The 12,257-nt window shown below is 45.4% G+C and overlaps 1 protein-coding gene across 5 annotated transcripts in view; it reads left to right on the top strand.

Moving 5' to 3' along the window:
• Nucleotides 1–12,257, top strand: part of BLNK (B cell linker) — an 81,528-nt gene that overhangs the window by 10,739 nt on the left and 58,532 nt on the right. Inside the window, exon 1 of one of the 5 annotated variants that reach the window (XM_034663049.1) lies at nt 3,703–3,894. The exons of the other annotated variants lie outside the window; for them this stretch is intronic. The gene's annotated coding sequence lies outside the window, so the exon portion shown is untranslated. Of the gene's footprint in view, nt 1–3,702; nt 3,895–12,257 lie in introns of those variants that run through there. 5 annotated transcript variants of the gene reach the window in all.

Genomic DNA, 12,257 nt, shown 5'->3' with positions numbered 1-12,257 from the left:
GATACAGGAGCATCCTGGAACTTTTTTGGGTTTTGCAATTTGCTTGTGTATCGATCGTTTTGGGGAAGAGATTTCCCTTTACCCAAGCCCGTCCCTGCTGCATGACTGGCTGAGCACAGGGACCAGCAAGGTTGCCTCGGTGCCCAGAGGAAGGAAAGGGCTGCCTCCCTGCAGGCCCCGCAAATCAGGTAGGGGGAAGAGCTGTGACAGATTCTACCGTCACACCAAGTGGCAAATCTTCTAAGATCTTTTTAAGTTTAGCATATTTTCTTTGCCATCTCATCAGTCTCGGGATGCCGCGTCCCACGCCTGGCTGCCTCTGATAGGGTAAAGCGTGCCAGATTTTTTTTTTTTAAAGGATTCAGGGTATTAGTAGGATCATCCCTACTCCTGCTTGTGCCAAGTCAGCCCTGTTTGTGTCTGCTTATAACCCAGATCAGCACTTCAGACGTGCCAAAGATGACCACAGAGTACTCGCAAATCTCGGTAGGAAAAAAAAGGAAAGAAATGGTAGAGTGTTTGGAGAAACTTGCAAGTTACTTTCTCTGGTTAATGGGTGGTTAAGAACCCTGACAGTGAGATGCTCGCAGGTAGGGGCACGCAGTCCTCCACTGCAGGGCTCCCAAGTGGTCTCTCTGACTAGGGTGCTGAGAAGGGACCCATAGGGACATGGTGCTCTGGGCTCTCTCCATGAGTCCAGCCACTCTGCGGCTCAACATGTCCCAGACCCCAGAGGGCACCCCAACCACATTCCTGCCCTCCCCTCACCAGCCTGCACTACTCTCTCCCCCTTCTCCTACCATCTGTCTCTTCCTCTTTGTTCTCTGCCCCTCCCTAAAGACAGAAAAAGGCCCCTAGGAGCACGCGCTCCCCTTTGGCAACAAGTCAGCTCTTGGGGCCAGCAGCAGGGCGGTAGTGGGGCACATGTGTCCCCAGTAAAAACTGCTTGGTTGGTAGAGGGATTGGATGTCTTCTCCAGGGACGGAGAGACAGAAGTGCTGAAGCCCACCACCTGCCCGGGGGAGGGGTCAGGCTGCAACAAGCCAGTGCAGGTTATCCAGGGGTGGTTGGGAGCAAGGGCTCCGGACTCAAAAGCCCTGGTTTTGAACCCCAGCTGTCATTTACTAAGTGTAGGACCTGGGGCAAATTACTTAACTTCTCTGAGCAAAAACTGAGATCATCGCAGCAATGTGAATATACAATGTATATGCGAATACACTACAGATCTAGACACTCAGAAGTAATTAAGATGATCCATTTTGTGTCATGTGGTTATTTTTTTTTTATCACAATGAACAATGAGGATAATAGAAGGACCTACCTCACAGGGTTGTGAGAGTTAACTGAGGTAATGCGTGCAAAGCACCTGGCACATAATACATGCTCACTAAACGCTGGCTTCTGTTGTTGCTGTCGATTATCCGAGTGACCACCGGCACGGCTTCCTGGCCTTGGACTGTAACCGTGGCTTGTGGGCTGTGGCACAAGAAGGTAGAACAATCCCTGCCATGGAAAACCTGAGCTTCTGGCAGAAGCCTCGAGCCGTGTGTGGAAAGGGAAAGAACAGGGTGTGATGGAAAGAACCGGGGAATCTTTAGCTAATCAATCTTGGGGCCATGGCAACATTTCTCTAGAACTTAGTTTCCTCCCTTATAACAAGGGGGGATTGACCCAGGATATTCCTAAGGTCTCTCCCGCCGCCAAATATCTGTGACTACCTTAATGACAGGCATACCTAGGAGTTGGGTTCCCAAGCTGTGTGGTCTGAGACAAGCGTCATGATCTCTCTGGGCCTGGGAATCTGCATCTGTGAAATGGGGCGGGGGTGCTAACTCAGCCTCGGGAGGCTTCCTCCACCATGGAAGGGGCTTTCAGAACTTCCGTGCCATCTCCAACAAGAGCTCACTTTCTAGAAGGAAGAAGCCCCCTCAGCTGCTGAATTTGCAAATCTAAATATAGCACCAATGATGCCACAGGAAGGAGGGGCATGAGGAAGCTGAGCAGGGACTGGGAGAGGCTGTGGAGAGGCAGAAGGGGAGCCCAGATTGGACAGGCTCTGCCGCACGCAAATAGCAGAAGAGTCAAGAAAAAGTGGCATTAGGTTTGTAACCAGAGATTTGAGCTTTGAGACAGAAATTATCCAAAAGAAAGGTACTTCGTGTGAATCAGAGAATCCCCCAGTCCTCTGGTTTCACGTAAGTCAGAAGGTTTTTGTCACTCGATTAGGGGGGCAGAAGGGACCTCTTCCTTGCATTCCCAGAGGGAAGGATTTGTGTTCAGGTTCGTTAGCTCTGTCCTGCACATGCCTTTCTCTGTGTGTATTTGCTGAGTACTTGTGGACTGAAGAAAACAAATACAGGTCTTGTATAAAAACAAAAAACAAGCCATTAAACTCTAAGAGCGACCCTCCCCCATCAGTAAATTAAGGTAAACAGTATTTTAAGATAATATTTTAAAAATCAAAATTAAAGACCAAAAAAAAAAAGTTCATGATGAACAATATGTTGACATTTTAAATGAAGACAGGACCAGTATTGCCAATTTATTTTGCTTCAGGCCCCAGGACAGTCCACCTTGCAGTCATCAGTTCTTCCTTCTGCCCAGCTGAGGCCCTAAAGGGCATCTTGATGTTATCCCTCCAGTATCCCCCTACCTTGGGCTGGGCTTTCCTGCTGGTCTCCCGGCTACCAGTGTCCCCAGGCCGAGGCCCTCCTCCATTCTTCCCCGCTAATCAGGGCCCAACTTTGAGGAAGGGTTTTCACGGGTTTCCTGCTGCCTATAACCCATCTCCCTGGCCCGACTAACAAGGCCCTTGACTCCCTGTCCCCATCCTCCATCCTCATCTTCGACTGCACCCTTCCCCAACACCCCATATCCTGCTACTCTCAGCATTTCACCAGACCCCCAACATCACAGACAATTTCACGTCTCAGCCTTTGCCGTTGCGGTTCCTGCACACGGCTGCTGTTCCTCACTCTTCTGCTTGGTGGATTTCTGTTTTCCCAGCGGGATCCAGCTCCCAGGACACTTCATATTCAAACCTCAAGTCAACCACTCCCTTCTAAGGGTCTCACAGCCCTCTGATCCGCCCCGTGCCCAGCAAAGAATACTTTCTATTTTTACATGTCTGTATCATATGAATTTCTAGAGATCTGCCTGTATTCCTTCCATAAACTGAAGAAACAAAACTATTTTGAGTTTAGGAAAGAAAGTTTAAGCTACAGCATAGAAAAGATGTCCCATGAACCAGATCACAGTTCAGAAGTGGCAGTTAGCACTGGAGATGAAATGACCAATCCGTAGGGCTGCTGGAAGTGTTATAAATCCAGGGTAGACAGAAGTAAAATGCAGAGCTGCGGAAGACCTGAGCGTCCCTGTAATCCAGTCTTCTCAGTTTACAAGAGAAAATGAGGCACTGAGTGACAGCAAGAGTTGCTCAGATGGGCATAGCCAGGAAGCAGCAGAGATTAGGGTACAATCTACCTCTCCGGACTGCAGTCCTAAAGCAGCCTCCTTCCTGTGCCCTAGAAATTATCTGGAAGAGGGAAGGAGCCACTTAAGCTGGGCCTTGGACTGAGGGGATGGAATGAGAACAATTGTGGGTCCATAGCAGTGGGATAATTACGTCTAAAAATGTCTGGTTGGGTCCAAATTCTGAAGGCCTTTGAATGCCAAGCAAATGAGTTTGTACTTTATCATGCGGGAAACGGGGAGACCTTGAAGACTCTTCATTCGTGGGGTGGCACGATGAAGAGGGGCAATGCAAGAAAATGCATTTGGAGGAGGGGAGAGATGGAAGGAGGGAGACCAGAGGGGCAGCCACAGGCCTTGTCCATTGCCCACCAGATCACAATGGCTGTGACGGCAGGAGCGTGAACGAGGAGACAGAGACAGGTAAGGTCATCTAGAGGTGAACTGCCACAAGTGATGACAGGAGACGAAGAGTCAGACAGAAAGAAGGGGTCCCAAAAAAGCTCAGAGGTTTCAAGCCTGAAGATCCAAGGGTACCAGATTCTAAATTCTGTTGTCTTCTTATTCTCTTCCTTATCAGAGGTCTTCAACTTTCTATAATATGCTTGTGTTGAAATTTTAACAGCAAAAATAAAATATACTATAGAAATGATGAGTAGCATCCTAAAAAGAAATCCAGAGTCAATAATAGGAGATCACTTAAACACCTAAGAAAGGAGAAAGTCAGATAAAGGATCAGCAGACCTGGTGATGATCGTTACGTTTTTAAAAATTCTTTCATCGTATAAAGTAGTTAAGAGAACAGATGTCTTCTTCACTTCTTTATATATACCAAGGAAAATGTTAGAGAGATTGCTACTCCAGAATGATCTTAGGAACATAGATGTTGGAGGCACTAGCCAGATGTGAGAATACAGATGTTCTAAGGTACCAAACCAAGTAGATGTAGATAATTCACAGGAAAGAGCAGGCTGTCAGGGGGGTTCCAGGAGCTCAGAGTGAATAACTCTGAGCCAAGAGGAAAAGGCAGGATTATTCGGGAGACAGTGTGGAGCTGCTGCAGGCTCTTGAGGAGGGTGTGGCCTGGTGCAAGCTGGGGTTTAGGAACAGGAGTGGAGAAGGGCCCTGAGAAGCCCTCACCCACAGAGGACCAGCCCCACGGATCCCGAAAAGGTAAAACTCCAGCCCCGACCTTGGTTAAGATTTGGGGAGGAAAAGGAAGGAAGGGTTTATCTGCTCTTTTGTTTGCAAAGGCTCTCTTTCTTCTGAGACCCTCTTTAATCCATTCCTGAATCCAGATTAAACAAGGATTTTCTCTGATTAACACTGCTTTGCATTCCACCTTTCCTGGAAAGATCAAAGTGCAAAACCCCTCTAAAACCTGCCTTTCACTGTCCTCTGTGAATGCATCAAGGAGCTAAAAGGAAAACAAAATGTTCTCTGATCCTTCTATTTTATTTCTACTAAATTTCAAAAAATACACTTCTTGCAGATAATACCATCTTTTAAATCATCTCCTGTGTTTAATAAAAATTATCGGAAAGGTATTTTGTAAAATAGACTCATTTTTGGTGATCTGGCCAAACCGTCCATGTGCAGCTGCCTTCCCAGTGCTCCCTTGGTGCTGATGGAGCCCTGCATCTGCCAGTCTACCCTTCCTGCATCTGCTCTGTCCCTCTATATCCCGGGGCTGCCCTCGGCCTGCAGATACCTTTCTGAAGGGCCGTCAGCGTCTATGGATTCCTCTCCTCATGCTCTTAGCCGGTGGGTCTTTCCAGGGGAATCTACAAATGGCAATGCTGCCAGTGGTTCTCAACCTTGGGCACGCATCAGAAACCCCTGAGAGCCAGTGGTGTGGGGGGAGCCTTGGATATGAGGATTATTCAAAGCACCCTAAGTGACTCTAATATGTAGCCCAAATCAAGACCTCCTACCCCTCCTCCTCCAAGAAGAAGATGTATAGAGACTGCCCATCAATGTAATCTCTTACCTTCAATTCAGAAAATACTCATTGAACAAGGCTGGGCTGTTTGTGTTCAGCTCCGGGAGCTGGAGACCCCACTCTGTGCCAGGTTGCCAGGGAACAGAAGGCAGGCAGACAGAAAGTATCTCTGTGTCAGATTTGTATTGATCTGACCCTACGTGAAAGTAAAAGCCTGGTCGTCGGCACCCACAGCTCATTCTTTTTGCCCTTTCCCCTGTTGAGAGCAGACATCACACCCTTGATTAAAACTCCTATTTGCCAGTATGTTAATTTCCTGGGGAGAGAGAGTGTCTGCGCAAGCCTTCAGCATTCCATTAGGGAGTAAAGTTTTGCCGTTAAAGATATCTCAGCAATAGAGGCAGGTGGACAAATACTCTGGAGGTTGGGGGGGGCCTTCTTTTGTGCTCTTTGTGATTAAGCCTGGCCTAGAAGCAGATAAACCTGCCTTGCTTCCTTTAATAAAGGTTCTCAGCCTTCTGTGCGCATAAGAATCACCAGTCCCAAGAAGGTTGTTAAAATGCAGATTGCTGGGCCCCACCTGGGATTTTTTATTCCACTGAGATGGTTGAGGGCCCAGCAATCTGAATTTTTGTTTTTAATGTAATTTAAGTTTTTGGCAAGCACAGTATTTTTACTTGTACTAAACTTGGTGTTGATTAAAATGCTCTCTTCTTACACTTGAATACAGCTAACTATATGGAAGCATTTGTCAGTACTAAAGGCACCCTAAGAACCCAAAATAATTCATCTTTTTGCAAAAGTATTTCTGTAGGTTAGAGATCAAAATGGCACTCATGTCAGTGCACATAAGTACCTCGTTTTATGCAGAACTGTGGTTAGCGGGTGATTCCCATGTGCTGGTGCCAATCAGCCACACCAGGTTGGGGAGTGACCAACCCTCCCAGCCAATCCTCCCTGCCACCACCCGTCACCCTCCTCCCAAAACAAACAGAACAACAACAATAACAGAGACACTGCACAACCAAACCCAATTCTGGAGCATCTTCTGGCCTGGAGGAGATCAACCCTGGTGGGAATGTACCCCCTTCCCATCTCTAGTGCACGTCGCTGATAGGAGTTTTGTTCCTGGTCTTCTGCAAGAAGAGCCACTATGATGAACCAAAAAGGCCTGTGTGGGCGGGCACTTTACATCCGTTATTTATTCTCTTCATAGCAACCCCGCGAGGTAGATATGTTCATTTTACAGGTGCTAGAGTTTGGTAGTCTTCAGACCACACGCTAAAAAACACTGTTTCAGAGAGTGATCTGGGTTTGAAAGAACAGGAGGTTCAGAACCTGAGATGGACTCTCTCCTGCCCCTCGGGCTCTACCCCCGATCCACGGTCCCCAGAAACAAGGCCTCCAGCGGATCTTCTCCACACCTCTTGATCCTGGTCTGCTCAGGTCTGGTCTGGTCTTCTCTCTCCCCTCCCTCAAGTATAGGGGCCCTGACATTTCACTGCTCCCTGTCACACCCACCCAGATCAGAGTTTCGGCTCATTAAAAGCCCCTGTTTGCAGGGGGAGGAAAGGTACAGGGAAAGACTGGCTGGCTAAGCAGACAAAGCCTCAGGATCATGCTCACTTATGAAAATGTTTGAGATCTAAGTGGAAAATGCAGATTACGAAATATCAAGTATGATCATAATTATGTAAAATCTATACCTACTATACATGTGTAGCAAAACACTGGAAGGCTGTTTAATTAAATGTTAATGGTGGAGGTTGGAATTAAGAGTGGCATTTTAAGTATTATTTCCAAATTTTGATACAATGAACATCTGTTATGTGTGGCCACTGTGATAGTATTGTACAAAAATAGTTTCACTGCCCTAAAAATCCCCTGTTCCACCTATTCATTCTTCCCTTCCTCCTCCCAAACTCATGACAACCACTGATCTTTCTACTGTTTCCATAGTTTTGCCTTTTCCAGATCCCAGTTGGAATCATGCAGTACGCATAGCCCTTTCAGCCTTTCAGGATTGATTCACTTAGCATATGTTACATTTTTTTTTTATCAGAAATAAAGTTACAAAATTAAAAACAGTACAACCTATGTGACCAGACACTACTTACTTGGGACTCCAAAGAAAAAAAAGGTCACGTTCCTTTTTGCCATTCAAAATACAGTACCCCTATCCCACTTTTACCAGATTTCCTGACGTTGGCCTTCTGGGAGTCCCACGGCTGCTTACACATCCCACACTGCTCCTTCCTGGCTCGCGCTTGTCTCCAGATCCAGGAGCCCCTCTTCGTGGAGCCATTTTCCCCCGACTCCTCCCACCACCACCACCACCACCCCCCACTGTGGTGAAGATGGCATCCTCCAGGCTCCATGTGGATTTCTGAGGCTCTTTCCATTTTCGGCCACAGACCCTTTCCTCATTGCCGCACAACCCAACAGACCTATTAACACATAGTAAGTCTGTGCTGAAATTTGGGGAATAACAGAAGGGAAGCAGAACACAGAGAATGATTTATATTTGTTACTAGACAAGGCTTCGCTCAGCCTCCTGGATCCTTCTTCAGGTCTTCCCAGCTTTTTTCCCAGCCATAGACCATTCCAAGGGCCAGCTCACCTCTGCATTTTAGAAATCCTTCTAGAGGTTGACCTGTGAAGGGACCAACAACCAGGAGGCCCCAGCAAGATGGGAAACGCCCAGGTAGCAAAGCCCAAGGCCTGTCCACCACATGCTCATCTTCCTCACTTCCTGTTCTGGAGAAGAGTCTTTGCAGGCTGAGTGACAGTCCGTTTCCCCAGGCAGGGATATGGTCATATCTTAGTCCCAACGTCCCCAAATGGTACTGACCATGTGGCTCTGCGCCAAGCAGGTCCAGCCCCATTTTCCATTGTTGCAAATGGGAGGGGCATGTTCACCTGCGACCCCTCATGGCCACTCTGCTGGTTTGGCAGACTGTGATTCAAGAAGAAAGCACATGACTCTAAAATAAATAAAAATGTACAGGCAGAGGGTAGTCTAAATGCACACAGAGAAAAGCTGAGAGTCCCACAAAGGAGGGACAGCCCAGGAAAACCCACGCCCCAGTGAGGCTCACCAGTGAGGTTGTTGAACTGACCTCTCAGCTTCATCGTCTGAAACTTCGCCTTCATCGTCTGAAACTTCGCCCTGGGATTCAGGAGGACTCCTCGGGTTTTCCACAAGCATCTATTTGCTTAACTTAGGCACAACTGAAAGGTCCGCAGCACAAAAGGGTGTTGTGCACAAAAGGGTGGTCTCTGGGCCAGTGAAGTCAGCCCAAGCAAATTGTTAGAAATGCAAATTATCTGACCCACTCTGGACCCACTGCAGAGGCTCTGGGGGCAAGGCCCACCTTCTGCATTTCAATAGCCCTATTGGTGATTCAGGTGCAGTTGAAGGAGAGAAGCCACTTCTTTGAAGGCAGAAAACTGCTAGTAACTTCAATGATTTGTCCAACTCAGAATATATGGGATCTAAATCTTTTGAGATCCAGGCTCAGCCTGGATCACACTACTTCAGGGTGTTGTTATAAACCAGATTTGTTGACATTAATTCAAAAGCTTGGAAGAAAAATTTAATTCAGTGACAAAGGAGTGAATGTATAATTTAATTTGGCTTATATGAGTAATAATTATAATTATTTGTATAATCTGCTTACCATTTTAAAATGCTGACATGCCATGCTACTTAAAAGTATGTATTAATGTCTTTTTTTTTTCTTTTTTCAAGATTTTATTTAAATTCAAGTTAGTTCTAGTTTCAGGGGTAGAATTTGGTGATCATCAGTTGCATATAACACAATACCCAGTGCTCATTCCATCAAGTGCTCTCCTTAATGCCCATCACCCAGTTACCCATCCCCCCACCCTATCCCCTCCAGCAACCCTCAGCATGTTCCCTCTGGTTAAGAGTCTCTTATGATTTGCCTCTCTCTCTGTTTTTCTTATTTTATTCTTCCTTCCCTTCCCTTGTGTTCATCTGCTTTGTTTCTTAAATTTCACATATGAGCGAAATCATATGGTGTCTTTCTCTGACCAGCTTGTTTCGCTTTAACAACCTCTAGTTCCATCCACATCATTGCAAATGGCAGGATTTCATTCTTTTAGATAGCTGTGTAATATTCCATTGTGTATATATACCACATCTTCTTTATCCATTCATCTGTCAATGGACATCTTTTCATATTTTGACTATTGTGGGCATTGCTGCTATAAACATTGGGGTACATGATCACTGTGATCACTTGGAATCACTATGTTTATACCCTCTCGATAAATCCCTAGTAGTGCAATTGCTGGGTCATACGGTAGTTCTATTTTTAACTTTTTGAGGAACCTCCATACTGTTTTCCAGAGTGGCTGCCTCAGTTTGCATTCCTACCAACAGTGCACGAGGGTTCCCCTTTCTCCACATCCTTACCAACATCTGATGTCTCCTGACTTGTTAATTTTAGCCATTCTGACTAGCGTGAGGTGGTATCTCATTATGGTTTTGATTTGTATTTCCCTGATGATGAGTGATGTGGAGCATTTTTTCATGTGTCTGTTGGCCATTTGTATGTCTTCTTTGGAAAATGTCTGTCCATGTCTTCTGCCCATTTCTTGACTGGATTGTTTATTTTTGAGGTGTTGGGTTTGATAAATTCTTTATAGATTTTGGATATTAGCCCTTTATCTGATATGTCATTTGCAAATATCTTCTCCCATTCCATGGGTTGCCTTTTAGTTTTGTTGATTGTTTCCTTTGCTGTGCAGAAACTTTTTATCTTAATGAAGTCCCAATAGTTCATTTTTACTTTTGTTTCTCCTGCCTCTGGAGACATGTCTAATAATAAGTTGCTGTGGCCAAGGTCAAAGAGGTTGCTGCCTGTGTTTGCCTCTAAGATTTTGATGGATTCCTGTCTCACATTTAGGTCTTTCTTCCATTTTGACTTTATTTCTGTGTATGGTGTAAGAAAGTGGACCAGTTTCATTCTTCTGCATGTGATTGTACAATTTTCCCAAAACCATTTGTTGAGAACACGGTCTCTTTTCCATTGGATATTCTTTCCTGTTTTGTCAAAGATTAGTTGCCCATATAGTTATGGATCCATTTCTGTTCCATCGATCTATGTGTCTGTTTTTGTGCCAGTACCGTACTGTCTTGATGATTACAGCTTTGTCATACAGCTTGAAGTCCAGAATTGTGATGCCTCCTGCTTTGCTTTTCTTTTTTGATATTCCTTTGGCTATTCAGGGTCTTTTCTGGTTCCATACAAATTTTAGAATTGTTTGTTCTAGCTCTGTGAAAAATGCTGGTGTTATTTTCATAAGGATTGCCATATTAACATCTTTTTAAAACATATATTAGGTAAGTTTCTTCATTTTGTTTTGTTACGTGAACATGGCTGTGTCTTCACAATTTTAAAAATTAAATTGTGATCCTGTTATCCTTCTGCCATCTATGGAGCAATATCTCTGAAAGGACTAATCAAAGAGAAGCTGGGTTTTTTTGGTGTTTTTTTTTTTTTTAAGATTTTATTTATTTGACAGAGAGCGAGAGAGCACAGCAGGGGGAACAGCAGGCAGAGGCAGAGGGAGAAGCAGGCTCGCAGAGCAGGGAGCCCGATGTGGGGCTCCATCCCAGAACCCTGGGATCATGTCCTGAGCCAAAGGTAGACGCTTAACCAACTGAGCCACCCAGGCACCCCCAAAGAGAAGCTGTTTTATGCTTATTTTCGCCTACACATGACTTATCACAGTGAGACAGCTGGTATTTAAATCTGGGAACAGTCCAGCTGTACATTCCTTTTGCATATGCTCTATGTTGTAGTAGAGGAAAAAAGTGCTCCAAAGTGGGACAGACAATGCCAGAGGGGAGGAAAGCTGTGCATCACACTGTGTGAATAGTTGATAAAATGAGCTGAGAGCATCATCACATCTTCTTGGTTTGGGGGAACTGTGTTTTTCCAGGTAACAGGAGCTTGGTGGCTCTACCTGAGCAGTCAGTCTGTGGGCATCAGGATTTGGGTGAGCGAGAGGCAGAAGGAGAAGAAAGATTTTGTACACAAAATGTATAGTTTATGAAACAATTCAACGATGTGCTATAATTATATATTATGATTATAATTATTTTAACAATCTATAATGAAAAGAAATTAGGAAAGGCCAAGAAGCATCAGATACCAAGTTGAGCAAATGACAAAATTACATCAAAGTCATTTGCAACAGTTTACATCTGTTTATCTATACCTGCAGCAAAGTTGCTTATACAAGTCAGCCCCTGGCTCCCCCTTACTCTGTCTGTGTCCCACTCTTGACAAACTTCAGACGGCATCCTTTACTCTGGCTCATTTTGTCCTTGTACCTAGCTGAGAATTAATTCAGCTGAAGGCATTCTGTTCAATTTCAGTCCGCTTACAGCCAGAGTTGCCTTCCGCTCTGCACTGGAAGGTATTAAATTGCCTCGGTCAAACCATCCCAGCTACTCTCTCATTTCTCCTTCTCTCCATGCCCAGACGTCTTATCTTTCCTTTTTCCCCCCTTCCTCTGTCGCAGAGATTCCCTGGAGTTCTGCAGGAAAAGGAGATAGGAGCTTGGCACAGGATATGTCTGAACAAACTCTAGAACCCTGTGGCGTTCTGAGGCAACTCAAAGGTCCAGCTCTAGGGACCCTCTGTGTGTCTTATATGGGCAGTGGTCTCCCTTCTCCCTCATCCATTCTTTCCTCTCTGCTGCTGAGCCTGAGGCTTTGCTCAGTTCTCATATGAATGGAATCAGTGAGCACAGCCTCCCTAACTAGGGACATAAAATGTGGTCTCATTTCCTTTGTTATCCAAATTAC

The sequence above is a fragment of the Ailuropoda melanoleuca genome, chromosome 6 (assembly GCF_002007445.2).
Source record: "Ailuropoda melanoleuca isolate Jingjing chromosome 6, ASM200744v2, whole genome shotgun sequence".
NCBI classification, from domain to species: domain Eukaryota; kingdom Metazoa; phylum Chordata; class Mammalia; order Carnivora; family Ursidae; genus Ailuropoda; species Ailuropoda melanoleuca.
This window is presented reverse-complemented; position numbering and strand designations above follow the sequence as displayed.